The sequence below is a fragment of the Rhinolophus sinicus genome, chromosome X (genome assembly GCF_036562045.2).
Source record: "Rhinolophus sinicus isolate RSC01 chromosome X, ASM3656204v1, whole genome shotgun sequence".
NCBI lineage: Eukaryota > Metazoa > Chordata > Mammalia > Chiroptera > Rhinolophidae > Rhinolophus > Rhinolophus sinicus.
This window is the reverse complement of record NC_133768.1, coordinates 16295281-16311434: the sequence shown is the minus strand read 5'-3', so window position 1 is coordinate 16311434 and position 16154 is coordinate 16295281. Positions and strand designations below refer to the sequence as shown.

Below are 16154 nucleotides of genomic sequence, written 5' to 3'. Positions count from 1 at the left end.
TGAGAAAAGCCAATAGCACAAAAGTGAATAAACAGAGCAAATAAGTCTACAGTACAATCAGATAATTCAGAGAAAACAAATTTCAAAAAATTCTAATGAGCATCTTGAGAGACATTTCAGAAGAGGTTGTATGTACAAAATAAAGTTTATCTGCTAAGAAAAAAGTAATCAGAGTGCTAATAAGAGCAGCATAGAATTTCAAAATATTATTGTCCAGATTATGAAATGAATAAAAATACTAGAATAAAATGATCAAAGAAATCTTCTGTAACATAGAGGATAAAGGCAAAGAATGTAAAAATATGAGTAATAGGTAAAGATGAAAAAGATTGATCCATGCTAAACATCTAGAAATAAGACAGAGGTAATGAGATAATTAAATTATGGAAACAATAATATAATAATATTTCCAAGAGCTGAAGAAAGATTGGAATGTTCAGATTGAAAGAACCCCCCCCTCTAGTGTTCAGCAAGATAAATTCGACATATTCTTATGAAATTTCAGAATGTCAAAGATAAAGAAAAAAACATAAAATGTTTTAGAGAGGAAAAAACATGTTAGATACAAAATAATCACAGTGAAACTGTATCAGACAGTTATTAGGAAGCAATACATCAATGCCTTCAGATTTCTAATGGAAAATTATTATTTTTAGCATTTAAAAAATTTTTGATTGTGGTAAAATGTGCATAACATACATAAAGTTTACCATGTTAATTATTTTAAGTGTACAGTTCAATGACATTAAGTACACTAACAATTGTCCAACTACTCAGGATGAATTTTTCAAGATGAATTTTTTCATCTTGAAAAACTGAAACTCTATACCTATTAAACAACTTCCCATTACCCCTTCCCCCTTAGCCCCTCATAATAACCATTCTATTTTCTGTCTCTATGAATTCAACAATTCTAGGCAGTTCATACAAGTGGAATCATACAGTATTTGTCTGTTTGTGAATGGCTTATTTCAGTTAGTACAATATCGTCAAGGTTCATCCATGTTGAAGCCTGTGCCAGAATTTCCTTCCTTTTTAAGTCTGAATAATATTCCATTGTATGTATCCATTCGTCCACCAGTGGATATTTGTGGTGCTTCCATCTTTCGGCTATTGTAATACCGCTATGAATATGGGTATACAGGTATCTCTTCGAGACCTTGCTTTCAATTCTTTTGGCTATATACCCAGAAGTGGAATTGCTGGGTCATATGGTAATTCTATTTTTAAATTGTTGAGGAACCATCATACTGTTTTCCATAGTGTCTGCACCATTTTACATTCCCACCAACAGTGTACAAAGATTCCAATTTATCCATATCCTTGCCAACAACTGTTATTTTGATTTTTTAAATGGTAGCCATTCTAACAGATGTGATATCTCATTGTAGTTTTGATTTACATTTCCCTAATGATTAGTGGTGTTGAGAATCTTTTCATATGCTCATTGACTATTTGTGTATTTTCTTTGGAGAAATGTCTGTTAGTCCTTTGCTCCTATTTTAAATGGGTTATTTTGTTATTGTAGTTGAGTTGTGGAAGCTCTTTATGTATTCTGGATATTAACTAATCAGATATATGATTTGGTAATGTTTTCTCCTATTCTATTTTCTCCTATTCCTCTTCACTTTGTTGATTGTGTCCTTGGATGCACAGAAGTTTTTAATTTTGATATAGTCCTAGAAAATTATTTTGAACCTAGAATTCTATATACACCTAAAATAGCAATCATTTATGAAGGCAAACTAAAGATATTTTCAAATTTGCCAATATTCAGGTAATTTTCCATTCTGTAAATACTTATTTGTGTTTGTTTTCAAGTAACAAGATATTGGGAAAGGGGAGCTCCTAAGAAGCAGTAGAACAATATAGGGTTATACTAAAAAGAACCCCCTCTCCCCAGGATGCAGCAGGATACAGCAGACCCAGAGATTAGTACTATGGTTAAGAAACATGATCTTAGGAACATAGTAATAAAGGTATGTATTTTGCTGGGCATTAAGAAAAAAGAGTCTCTGGGAAAAATATGTATAAGAAAGTCAACTTAAATATGAAGCACACTAATGCACGATTTGATTTTGAACAATTGATATAGTATAAGAAAAGAGAACCAATTCAATCTTGGCAATTGGAGCAGTGTCAGAGGTTCATAGTGCCAAAGGTTTTGTGACATATATTTAAATGTCTTTGTGTACAGGCATGCACCTTGATTCACAAGGAAATAAGATTTACATTAATCATAAGAGTATAGATATGTTTATTGGCTTTTGGTTGCCAAAATCATTTCATAGTGAACTTGATAATAGTAGTAGTATAGCTGACAGAGGGTTGGGAGGTGGAGGAGGGATGAGAAGTGGAGACAGGAGTAATAGAGGCTGAATTTCTTATTCTATGTTGTGAAAGTCAATATATACCATGTAAAGTACCTGAATCAATAAGTGGAGGTTTAGATGCATTATAAAATTAAAATGGCAATCAATAGAGAAATTAAAACAACATTTAGTTATTAGAAGCTGGTAAGGAGAGAGGATTGTGTGCTAAAATATCCTATCTTCAATATTAGAAAGTTAATAAGTTGATTGGCTAATATATAGAGATATAAAGTATAACTTATAGCAGCATTTTTCAAAGTTATCCCACAAACTACCTGAATCAAAACTTCTGACAGTAATTTTTTAAAATTCAGATTCCCCAGATGTTTTTGGAGTGAGGCCCAGTAATCTTATTTTTAAGCAAGCAGCAAGCCTTCCAGGTAATTGTGTACACAGAAATTTGAGAACCACTGATTTAGAGTAATGGAAGTAACCACCAGAAAAACTAAGCATAAAAACTGCCCATTACAATTGGAGATTAGGATTGGGAGATGACACAAAAGTGGGAAGGAGAAACATTTTAAGCTTTCCTTTTATTCCCTTCTGTATGGTATGAATTTTTTATTCCTGTATGTAGATGTTGTATTTATAACTTAAAAAGTGAGGTGGGATGTGGGTTGCCAGTGTCTTTTCTGAACCCCTTCACCTCATCCCTAGATTGTTAGGAAACATGGAAACCATTCGAGGCGATCCCAGTATATATTCTTCAGTTCTGACTCAGTCATCTTTGGAATCTGGGTGCTCCCTACTGTTAATGATAATATTTGTATCCCTTTAGTTATCTCTTAGTTATGCCTGTAATGTCTGGGATGGCATGCACACACAGTTCATTGCTAAAAATAAATAAATAAAAAACACAGATAGGCAAAAAACATTATAAAAGTATCTTCAATATGCATGGAGTGTAGAGGCTGGGATAAAATAATTTTCTTCTGTTACCATAAACGCCTAAGAGTCCACACAAACTTACCCTTATTTCTGTGGCATCCTGCCCTTTTTCTCCTCCCTCAAGGTCTGACCTCCCACCAGGTTTTTGGTTCTATCTTCAAAGATAACTTCAGATTCTTCCAGTCCTGCATATCTCTGGAGAAGGACTTTAACATCTTTCTGCTCTTCAGAGCAGAATACTTACAAGAAAAACACAGACTTTTTTTTTTTTTCTAATATTGACCTTACCTCATTTTCTAATTGCTGGTTTTACCTCACTAGTACAGTGTCTGCCTCTTTATGTTATTACAGTCCCCATCCCAACATGCACTGTAACAATAAGAGGTGCCAAGTGTTGAGTGTTGATTCTGTGCCAGGTGCTATTTCAAGTGCTTTGCAGGCATTATTGCCCTTAATCCTCACATCAGACTTATGAAGTACAAGTATTAGTTTCATTGTATAGATGGGATAACTGGGTCTTAGAGGAGTTTAGTGACTTGCATAAAACTATACAGCCAGAAAGTGGCAGATGCATATTTGAAATTCAAGTCTATCTGTTAACAAAATCCAAGTTCTTCAACAACATTCTGTCCCTATTAGTCCCTATTAGGCCACTATACATGTAGTAATCTCCATATCTTCCATCATTCAGATTTTACCTCATGATGTATATATAGCTCAAGACAAGTATCATTCTGGAACTTGAAATGCCCACATGAAGGCATTTGGCTTCCCTTATTAGAATGAAGCAGTGGGATTCCCTTTTCCCTTCCCCAAAATGGGGTTATAGGAACATATTTTAGAAAATGCTCCAAATTTCAAGGAATATAGGTCTGGTGAGATAGTTTGAGCAGGAATTTTGGATTCAGGCACACTTAAATTTAAATCCCAGCTTCATCACTTATTAGCTCTGTGACCCTGAGCAAGTTGCATGAGTTTTCTGAACTTCCTGCACCTCATGTGAAAAGTGAGACAATACTGTTATATTTAACGTAAGGAACTATTGTGACGTACAGTCACATAAAACTCCTAGCATGATGCTTGCCAAGTGGTAGGTGTTGCTCTTATTAAAATCATCATCATCATCATCATTGCCATCATCACAGTTACCGTTGCTAATTCAGTAGCAACTTTCTTTTTTATTTTTTTAACAACTTTATTGAGTTATAATTCACATACCATAAAATTCAATGGTTTTTGGTACATTATGTTATTAATATTTTTAAACCGTGGTGCTATATATATAGAACATAAAATTTGACATTTCAACTATTTCTAAGTGTACAATTCAGTAGTGTTAATTACATTTACAATGTTGTGCAACCTTCGCCGCTATTTCCAGTTTTTTTATCACTCCAAACAGAAATTCTGAAACCATTAAACAATAACTCCCCGTTGTCCCCTTCAGCCATCCCCTGTTGTCATTAATCTACTTGTGGCCTCTATGGATTTACCTATTCTGGATACCTCATATAACTGGAATCTTACAGTATTTGTCCTTTTGTGTTTGGCTTAATTCACTTAGCATAATGTTTTCAAGGTTCATCCATGTTGAAGCAAGTATCAGTATTTCATTCATTTGTAAGGCTGAATAATATTCCATTGTGTGGATATACTGCAATTTGTTTATTCATTCATCTGTTGATGGACATTTGGGTTACTTCCACCTTTTGACTATTGTTGGTAATGCTGCAATGAACATTAGCATATAAATATCTCTTTAAATCCTTGTTTTCAATTCCTTTGGGTACATACCTAGGAGTGGAATTGCTGGGTCATATGGTAATTATATGTTTAGCTTTTTCAGGAACTGCCAAACTGTTTTCCATAGCATCTGTACCATTTTACATTTCTATCAGCAATGTATGAGAGTTCTAATTTCTTCGTTTCCTCTCCCACTCTTGTTATTTTCTATTTTTTAAAATCATAACCATCATAATGGGTGTTAAGTGGTTCAGCAGCAACTTTCAAATCCAGAGTTTCTCCTGAATGTGAGATGTGACTAAGATACTAGACAATGGAGATGGACTATACTTTTGGATACTGTGCTCAATTCTTAGCTCTAAAGAGACTGTTGGTAGAATTTTCCTATAATCTCTAGACAAAAAAAAAGACAGTGTTCCTGTGTCTATAAGATCCTTAGCTAGTAATTTTGTTGCCAAAAATATGCCTTAATTTGCAAGGTTTTCAGTAGGCTACATCTATTTGCAAGCAAACAATTAAACAAGCTTTATAGATGAAGTCCAGTACAGTAGTAGCACAATAAGCAATCACATTTAAGAAAATTGACTTAAGACATTGGTTAGTGGTTTATGGAATTGGCAACTGAAACATATGATTTCTGTAGAGACAAGCTTATGTTAATAGTGGCTGGAAAAATACCTGAAGCAACATCAAAATGATCCACTATATATTTAATAGGGTTTCAAACTAGCAAAAAAAAATTCAAGTATGTTAGTGTGATATCAGATGGAACAGAAGCTTTCTCTTATTTTCTTCTACCTTTAGATATTATTCTCTCTTTATAACACTGACAGTACATGCCACTCTGGGTGGGTATATTAGGTTGACTTCATGTCAAATCAATGTTTTTCTGCTCTTTGGCACAAAGAAAGTATTAGGTTGGTGCAAAAGTAATTGCGGTTTTTGCAGTTATTTTTAACCTTTTAAGCCGCAATTACTTTCACACCAACCTACTTCACATCAACTACTTCAGGGTGTAGTTGAGTCTAAACATAGGGTAGACACTATAGTCATAAAAATAGTGACATTTTCTTGTCTGCCAATATGGCGTGAACTGAGGATGCTCTTCCCTAGTGATTTCTAGCAGCATTGGCAAAATATCTGCTTTTTGAAGTTGGATTTTTATTTTTTCTAAGTACTTGGCTACTATTAAACAGATATGCATATACAAGCTAACACACACAGCTAATCTATTTAATACTATGTAAAGCCTTATGGGTGAACCTATCTGATCCAATGAACAGAAATGTTTACACAGAGATTTTGCATAGAGCTAGTATCTTGATTTGGGAGATGGTACAGACTAGGTTATTTGTGTTTGTTTGTTTTTGAGCACCAACTTAGGACCTAGAGAAACCAGACTATCACTTAGTTGTAGAACTGAGTAAGACTATAAATGTCTTTGAGTCTCAGTTTTCTCCTCTGCAATACAGAGATCATGACATCTATTTCAATATGATTGTGAGGATTTTGTGTCAGTATCTGTAACGTGCTTAGTCTTTTGCCTCACAGATCCCCTAAGTGCTCAATAATAATAAAATCACTAATGTTTATGAACTCTTATCTAATGACCCAATAAATAGTCCCTATTAACATGATTTTATATGCATGGAAAATACTTGTCAAATATGTTATTAGTAGGTATAGACTGTGATATTTTATATAAGTATAAAACAGTAATAAAATATAATGATAAAATCTAATTATGCCAAACTTAGAGTAATAATTTATGACTATGGAGAGACTGGAGAGGAAGAAATATTTCACTCCAATAAGACAAGAGCCACCCAAAGATAAAATGAATCAACTCTGGAATCCAAGCATTTTCTGGAATGCTTTTAAGTGTAGGCAATGACCAGTTGGTGGAAACGTTGTGGAAGACGTTAAAACACAAATGACCGCCAAGTTCTCTTCCAATTCTGAGAGTCAATACTTCATTCCCTTTTCCACTAATCTCTTGATATCAACAGTAGCTTCCCCATCATTCATCAATAGAACAGAAGGTTCAGAAAACTTTACCCCCAAACCTTCCTTTAGAATAGCTGCAGGAAGAACTAGAGTCAATTTTGTTCTAATTGGTGGATACTAGACTCCCTTGGGCTCCTTGAATGTCAGGTATAACTTGATCTGTTTTCTTTCTATTGAAAATGGGTTGTGTTTACTTCCTTTTCTTAACAGAGGTTTCTCAGCCCTCGATAGGGGGATGAAATATGGTTCTACTGCTAAGGAAATGAGGCAAAAACACCCACACAATAATCATTCCTTTCTTTCTATCCTAGCTGAAATAAGCCAAGAGACAAACAGCAAAATATCAAGCTGAAAATCTTTCAAGGATAAGCAACCTTGGGGTCTGTATTATCCTTCCTCATTTTGCCACAGACAGAATGGCTGATGTAATAATAATTTGCAGTTACATTAAGAAGTGCAGAGATGCATCAAAATATTAACACAAAGCTAATTAACTTTTAGGAGCTTTATGGTTTCAGAGGAAGGTATAATTTTCATTTTCGTCATAAGCAAAAAAAAAAAATAGTTATTGTTTTGGCTAACATTCCAACATTTCTTTTAGGCCCCTTATTAGAACAAATGTTTTTAGAGCATTTTATTGTTTGTTTATTGATACATTTTTTGTGGCCGCTGTGTCCAAAAGAATAAGATGAAACCCTGATCCACAGGACCTTACAAGTTCTAGTGCTTAGGAATCAAGGTGTTGCACCTACAATTTAGGTTTTAATCTTCAAGTGCCACATACTCTCTGCACAACCTTGAGTAATGTCCTTTACTTCTCTGAGCTTCAGTTTTTTTCATCTTCAACATGGGGATAATAATACCTATTTAATAGGGTTGCTATAAGGATCAAAGGAGATAACGTATATAAAGAGATAGTATGTGAAATCTAACATGTATGGCCTCTTAATGGGCAAATCATTTCACCCCCTCTGTCTCAGTTTCCTCATCTATAAAATGGTGATAATAATTGTACTAGCTGTTTTTATAAATTAAATAATATACATGTATAATGTTTGACACCGTGCCTCAAACATGGTATATGATCAATAAAGTCTGGCTATTATTATTGCCATTGTTATTATAATTATCATTACCACTACTACTAGAGTTTCTGAGAAATAAGTTGTTCAGAATGGTCAAGAAGTAGAGCTTGAGGTTGTTCTTGAAAGATGGGGAAATTTTTGTTTAGGTGGAAAGGAGAAGGTGATGGGAGAAAAATGACTAAAAACCTATAGCTATAAATGGACATAGCTGTTCTTGACAGTAACCTGATTAGAGAAGTCAAGCAGGTCTATGGCCATACCACCCTGAACGCGCCCAATCTCGTCTGATCTCGGAAGCTACGTAGGGTCGGGCCTGGTTAGTACTTGGATGGGAGAAGTCAGGTAGGATGTCTTAGTGGGAAGCAATGTCAAGTCATTAATTTTGGGCTTGATTCTAGAGGCTTAATTACCAAGATGCTGACTTTAGTTCTGATTCCACATGTCCTTTCTGTTCATATGTCCACCATCCCTAATTGAATTCAACACTCAGTCTTAATTCCTATGCTCGGAAGAGAATTTGGTTGGCCCAACCTGGGCCATGCGTCTATCTGTGGTCTAATCATCTGTGGCCAGGAGTTGAGTCATTGGGCATATTAAATTGAGGATAAAGAAGTAAGGCAATGGTTATCAAAGGAGACATCATTTTGCTTACATATCGAGTTGAGGCTGAGGCAGGCCAGCATGAGATATGAGCAACCTGGGTAGAGACTTTGTCTTATTTATCCTGGTCTTCCAGGCACCCGAAGAAGTGTTAACTATACTTTAAAAGAAGGAATGTATTTAGAAATTCTCTATCTCCGTGCACTACTTCACAGTATAGATACACAGCCCAATCTCTGCATTGGTGTCATACTCAAAACTACTATAACTTAACCTGCTTGAGTAATCAAGAAAGTCTAGGCCAAGTCTACAAGTGCTTTACGCTTACTTTCTTCGAGGGAGTGGTTCATACAGTTTGGAAGTTCCATCTTTAAAATTCATTGTGGAACATAGTCCTAAAAGTATATTCACATTCAAGATTTTTGTATAGTCATATAAGGCTTAAGAGTCTAATTTGCTTAAGCAAAAAAAAAATAATCATTTAATTTGATCATTTTTTAATCGATATAGTTTTTACTCCTCTGAAAATTTGCCTATGATATAAATAGTTTATGAACCGATTAATAAAAGTCCCATTTAGAAGATCAAACAGCAGATATGAAGACATCAGACATGAAATTTTAAAAAAACACAGTTAATGTTCTGATGTGTAAAATCTTTGCCGATTTTTCTTTAATAATTCCTTCTTCAAATTTATACTAAATAAAACCCAAGTATCTACAAACTTATTTTTGAGAAAATGTTTTAAATGTTTTATTAAAATAATGCATGTGGCATTTAGTGAATTCTATTGGTTGTTAAAATTAGCTCTTATTCTTTAAACTTATGCCAGTCCTAATTTGGGATTTACTTTTCTTTCCTTTTAAATAGGCTGTACTTTTTAGAACAGTTTTAACTTCACAGCAAACACAAGCACAAAGTACACAGAGAGTTTCCATGTACCCCTCCCACACACACACTCACACACTCTCCCACTCTGAACATCCAGCACCAGGGTGGCACATTTGTTACTATTGATGAACCTACACTGACACATCATCATCACCCAAAGTCCATAGTTTACATTAGAGTTTATTTATTTATATTATTAGTTTCAGGCATACAAAACAACATAGATATTAGACATTTACACAACTCACAAAGTGATAATCCCTACAAGTCTACACTCATCTGACACTGTACATACTATTACAATATCATTGACTGTATTCCCTATGCTGTACTTTGTATCCTGTGAATATATCTGTATCAATATCTATATATCTATATTATACTTGACATTCAATATTATTTTAGTTTCAGTTTCAGGTGTACAGAGTGGTGATTAGGTGTTTATATAATTTATGAAGTGGTCCTCCAATAAGTCTAGTATCCGTCTGACACCATACATAGTTTTAACAATATTATTGATTACATTGCTCATACTGTATTTCACATCTCCATGACTATTTTGTAACTACCAATCTGTACTTTCTAACCACTTCACCTTTCTCATCCATTCCCACATATCCCCTCCCATCTGGCAACCATCACTTTGTTCTCTGTATCTATGAGTCTATTTCTGTTTTGTTCATTCGTTTGTTCTGTTCTTTAGACTCCACATATAAGTGAGACATTTGGTATTTGTCATTCTCAGTCTAATTTATTTCACTTAGCATAATACCCTCTAGGTTCATCCATGTTGTGGCAAATGGTAAGATTTCATTCTTTTGACGGCCAAGTAATACTCCATTATATATGTAGCATAATTTCTTTATCTAATCATCTGTTGATGGGCATTTTGGTTGTTTCCATATCTTGACTATTGTGAATAGTGCCGCAGTAACACAAAGGTACATATATCTTTTTAAATTAGTGTTTGGATTTCTTTGAGTAAATACCCAGAAGATGGGTATTTATTCATAAGGTAGTTCTATTTTTTTTTTATTTTTTTGAGGAAACTCCATGCTGTTTTCCATAGTGGCTACACCAATTTGCAATCCCACCAACAATACAGAAGGGTTCCCTTTTCTCCACATCCTTGCCAATACTTGTTGTTTGTTGATTTATTGATGATGGCCATTCTGACAGGTGTGAGGTAGTATCTCATTGTGGTTTTTATTAGCATTTCTCTGATAGTTAGAGATGCTGAGCATCTTCATATGTCTATTGGCCTATGTCTAGTCATATGTCTTTGGAGAAATGTCTATTCAGATCCTCTGCCCACTTTTTAATTGGATTGTTTGTTTTTTGGTGTTGAGTTGTATGAGTTTTTTAATAAAATTTGGATATCAACCCCTTATCAGATATATCATTGGCAAATATCTTCTCCCATTCAGTAGGATTTCTTTTTGTTTTGTTGATGGTTTCCTTTGCTGTGAAAAGCTTTTTAGCTTGATTCAGTCCCATTTGTTTATTTTTTCTTTTGTTTCCCTTGCCCAAGGAGATATATCAATAAAAATATTACTAAGAACAATGTCTGAGCGTTTACTGCCTATATTTTCTTCTAGGAGTTTTATAATCCATTTTGAGTTTATCTTGTATATAGCATAAGAAGGTGGCCCAGTTTCATTTTTTTACATGTATCTGTCCAGTTTTCCTCGGACCATTTATTGAATTGACTGTCTTTAACCCAATGTATATTCTCGCTTCCTTTGTCTTAGATTAAATGATCAATTTACAAACGGAAAGTCAGCAAGAAAACAGCAGCCTTAAATGATGCACTGGACCAGATGGATTTAATTGATATTTTTAGAGCATTTCACCCCAAAGCAGCAGAATATACATTCTTTTCAAGTGAACATGGAACGTTTTCCAAGATAGACCACATGTTAGACCACAAAACAAGTCTCAGTAAATTTAAGAAGATTAAAATCATATCAAACATCTCCTATGACCACAGTGGTATGAAATCAGAAATCAATTACAAGAAAAAAAACACTGAAAACACACAAACACATAAAGACTAAATAACATGCTACTAAATAATGAATGAGTCAACAATGGGATCAAGGAAGAAATCAAAAGATACCTTGAGACAAAGGAAAATGAAAACCCAACAACCCAAAATCTATGGGACACAGTGAAAGCAGTCCTAAGGGGGAAATTCTAGCAATGCAGGCCTGCCTAAACAAACAAGAAAAATCTCAAAAAAAAAAATCTAACTTTACACCTAAGGGATCCAGGAAACGAACAGCAAACAAAGCCTGAAGTAAGTACAAAGAAGGAAATAATAAAGAGCAGAGCAGAAATAAAAAAATCGAGGCTAAATTAAATACAAAGATCAATGAAACCAAGAGCTGTTTTTCTGAAAAGATAAACAAAATTGACAAAACTATAACCAGATACATCAAGAAAAAAAGACAGCTGACCCAAATAAATAAAATCAGGAATGAAAGAGAAGTGACAATGGATACTACAGAAATACAAAAAATTTTAACAAAGTATAACATTACAACAAATTATATGCCAACAAATTGGACAGTCTGGAAGAAATGGATAAATTCCTAGAAACATACATTTTCCAAGGCTGAATCAAGAAGAAACAGAAAATCTGATCTGACCAATTAATACTAATGAAAGCGAATCATCAATCAACAAGATCTCAGTGAAAGTTCTCGACCAGATGGCTTCACAGGTGAATTTTACGAAACATTCAAAAAAGAATTACCACTTATTCTTCTCAAGCTATTCCAAAAAATTCAAGGGGAGGGGAGGATCCCAAACTCATTTTACGAGGCCACCATTACCCTGATTCCAAAAACAGAAAAAGATATCACAAACAAAGAAAACTATAGGCCAATATCCCTCATGAACTTATATGCAAAAATCCTCAATAAAATATTAGCAGACTGAGCTCAACGATACATTAAAAAGATCATACACCATGATCAAGTGGGATTCATTCCTGGTATGCAAGTTTGGTTCAATATATGTAAATCAATTAATGTGACATACCACATAAACAAAATGAAAAATAAAAATCATATGGTCATATCAATAGGTGCCGAAAAAGCATTTGACAAAATCCAGCATCCATTTATGATAAAAACTCTCAGCAAAGTAGGAGTGGAGGGAACATATCTCAACATAATAAAGGCCATATATGACAAACCCACAGCTAATATCATGCTCAGTGGGGAAAAGCTAAAAGCATTCTCATTAAGATCAGGAACAAGACAAGGATGTCGACTTGCACCACTTCTGTTCAACGTAGTACTGGAAGTCCTACCCACAGCAATCAGACAAGAGAAAGGAATAAAAGGCACCCAAATTGGAAAGAGAAAGTAAAACTGTCATTATTTGCAGATGACATGATACTATATAGAGAGAACCCCAAAGATTCCACCAAAAAAATTATTAAAACTGATAAATGAATTTAGTAAAGTAGCAGGATACAATACTAATATTCAGAAATCAGTTGCATTTTTATACACCAATAATGAACTATCAGAAAGAGAAATTAAGAAAACAATCCCATTCATAAGTGCATAAAAAAAAAAAATACTTAGGAATAAATTTAACCAAGGAAGTAAAAGACCTGTACTCAGAAAATTATAAGACATTGAAGAGAGAAATTAAAGAAGATACAAATAAATGGAAACATATACCATGCTCATGGATAGGAAGAATTAATATAGTTAAAATGTCCATACTACCCAAAGCAATCTATAGATTCAATGCAATCCCTATCAAAATACCAATGGCATTTTTCACAGAACTAGAACAAATAATCCTAAAATTTATATGGAACCATAAAAGACCCTGAATAGCCACAGCAATCCTGAGAAAGAAAAACAAAGCTGGAGGTATCACGCTACCTGATATCAAATTATACCACAAGGCCATAGTAATCAAAACAGCACGGTACTGGCATAAAAACAGACACACAGATCAATGAAACAGAATAGAGAGCCCAGAAATAAATCCATGCTTTTATGGTCACAGAGTTCACATTTGGTTGTTGTTCATTCTACAGGTTTTGACAAATGTATAATAATACCCACCATTACTGTATTGTATAGAATAGTTTCACTGCCCTAAAAATCCTCTGTGCTCCACCTATTTATCCATACCTCGCCCCCGACACCTGGCAAACACTGATGTTTTTACTGTCTCCATAGTTTGGCCTTGTTTAGAATGTCATATAGTTGGAATCATACAGTATGTAGCCTTTTAATATTCGATTCTTTCATTTAGTAATATTTAATTTTTTTTAAATTAAAGTTTATTCGGGTGACAATTGTTAGTAAAGTTACATAGATTTCAAGTGTACAATTCCGTAATGCATTATCTATATCTCACATTGTGTGTTCACCACCCAGAGCCAATTCTCTTTCCATCACCATATATTAGACCCCGTTTACCCTCTTCAAGAGATCCCCTCCCCCCTTACCCTCTGGTAACCCCTAAACTATTCTGCATGTCTATGAGTTTTTGTTCCTTCATTTGTTTGTCTTGTTCTTTTGTTGTTTTCCATTTTATATACCACATATCAGTGAAATCATATGGTTCTCTACTTTTTCTGACTTATTTCGCTTAGAATTATAGTCTCAAGATTTATCCATGTTGTCACAAATGGCAGTATTTCATCTTTTCTTACCACCGAATAGTATTCCATTGTGTATATATACCGCGACTTCTTTATCCATTCGTCTATCGAAGGACATTTTGGTTGTTTCCATGTCTTGGCCACCGTAAATAAAGCTGCAGTGAACATTGGAGCACACTTATCTTTACGTATAAATGTTTTCGGATTTTTTTGGTAGATATCCAAGAGAGGGATTGCTGGGTCATATGGTAATTCTATTCGTAATTTTTTGAGGAACCTCCACACTGCCTTCCATAGTGGCTGCACCAATCTGCATTCCCACCAACAGTGTATGAGGGTTCCTTTTTCTCCACAGCCTCTCCAACACTTGTTACTATTTGTCTTGTTGATGGTAGCCATTCTGACTGGGGTGAGGTGATATCTCATTGTGGTTTTCATTTGCATTTCTCTGATGATTAGTGATGTTGAGCATTTTTTTATATGTCTATTTGCCATTTGTATGTCCTCTTTGGAGAAATGTCTCTTCAGGTCCTCTGCCCATTTTTTAATTGGATTGTTTGGGTTTTTTTGTTGAGTTGTATGAATTCCTTATACATTTTGGATATTAACCCCTTATCAGAGGTGTTGTTGGCAAAAATCTTCTCCCATTCGGTTGTTTGCCTTTTTATTTTGTCGATGGTTTCTTTTGCTGTGCGGAAGCTTTTCAGTTTGATATAATCCCATTCATTTATTTTAGCTTTTACTTCCCTTGCCTTTGAAGTCAAATTCATAAAATTCTCCTTGAACCCAAGGTCTGTAAGTTTAGTACCTATGTTTTCTTCTATGCAGTTTATTGTTTCAGGTCTTATGTTTAGGTCTTCGATTCATTTTGAGTTCATTTTGGTACATGGTGACATACAGCAGTCTAGTTTCATTCTTTTACATGTGTCTTTCCAATTCTCCCAGCACCATTTATTGAAGAGGCTGTCTTTTCTCCATTGTATGTTTTTGTCTTCTTTGTCAAAAATTACTAAACCCCATATTTATGTGGGTTTATTTCTGGGTTCTCAATTCTATTCCATTGGTCTGTTTTTCTGCCAATACCATGCTGTTTTGATTATTGTAGCCCTGTAGTACAAGCTGACGTCAGGGAGTGTGATACCTCCATTATTGTTCTTTTTTCTTAGGATTGTTTTGGCTATTTGGGGTCTTTTGTGGTTCCATACCAATCTGATGATTTTTTGTTCTCTTTCTTTAAAAACTGCCATTAGGGTTTTGATGGGGATTGCATTAAATCTATATTGCTTTGGGTAATATGGCCATTTTAACTTTGTTGTTTCTTCCAATCCATGAATATGGAATGTGTTTCCATTTCTTTGTGTCTTCTTCAATTTCTTTAAAAAAATATCTTATAGTTTTCAATATATAGGTCTTTCCCATCCTTGGTTAAGTTTATTCCTAGGAATTTTATTCCTTTTGTTGCAATTACAAGAGGGATTTTTAAAGAATTTCTTTCTCTGAGATTTCATTGTTAGTATATAGGAATGCAATGGACTTTTGTACGTTGATTTTGTAGCCAGCAACTTGACTGTGTTCGTTGATTGTTTCTAATAGCTTTTTGGTGGATTCTTTAGGGTTTTCTATATATAGCTTCATTCATCTGCAAAGAGTGACAATTTAACTTCTTCATTCCCAATTTGGATGCCTTTTATTTCTTTCTCTTGCCTGATTGTTCTGGCGATGACTTCCAACACTATGTTGAAAAGCAGAGGTGATAGGGGACAGCCCTGTCGTGTTCCTGAACATAGAGCAAAGGGCTTCACTTTTTCACTGTTAATTATAATATTAACTGAGGGTTTGTGATATATGGCCTTTGTTATGTTAAGGTATTTTCCTTCTATACCTATTTTATTAAGTGTTTTAATCACTAATGGATGTTGTATCTTTTTA

The 16154-nt window shown here is 34.3% G+C and overlaps 1 long non-coding RNA gene across 1 annotated transcript in view; it reads left to right on the top strand.

The window, feature by feature from the left end:
- The window catches only part of LOC141569718 (uncharacterized), a 115856-nt gene extending 102859 nt beyond the window's left edge, over positions 1–12997 (top strand). The window contains exon 4 of the long non-coding RNA XR_012493476.1: positions 11338–12997. This is a non-coding gene — a long non-coding RNA (uncharacterized LOC141569718). The remainder of the gene's footprint in view (positions 1–11337) is intronic.
- Positions 12998–16154: the final 3157 nt, after the last annotated feature.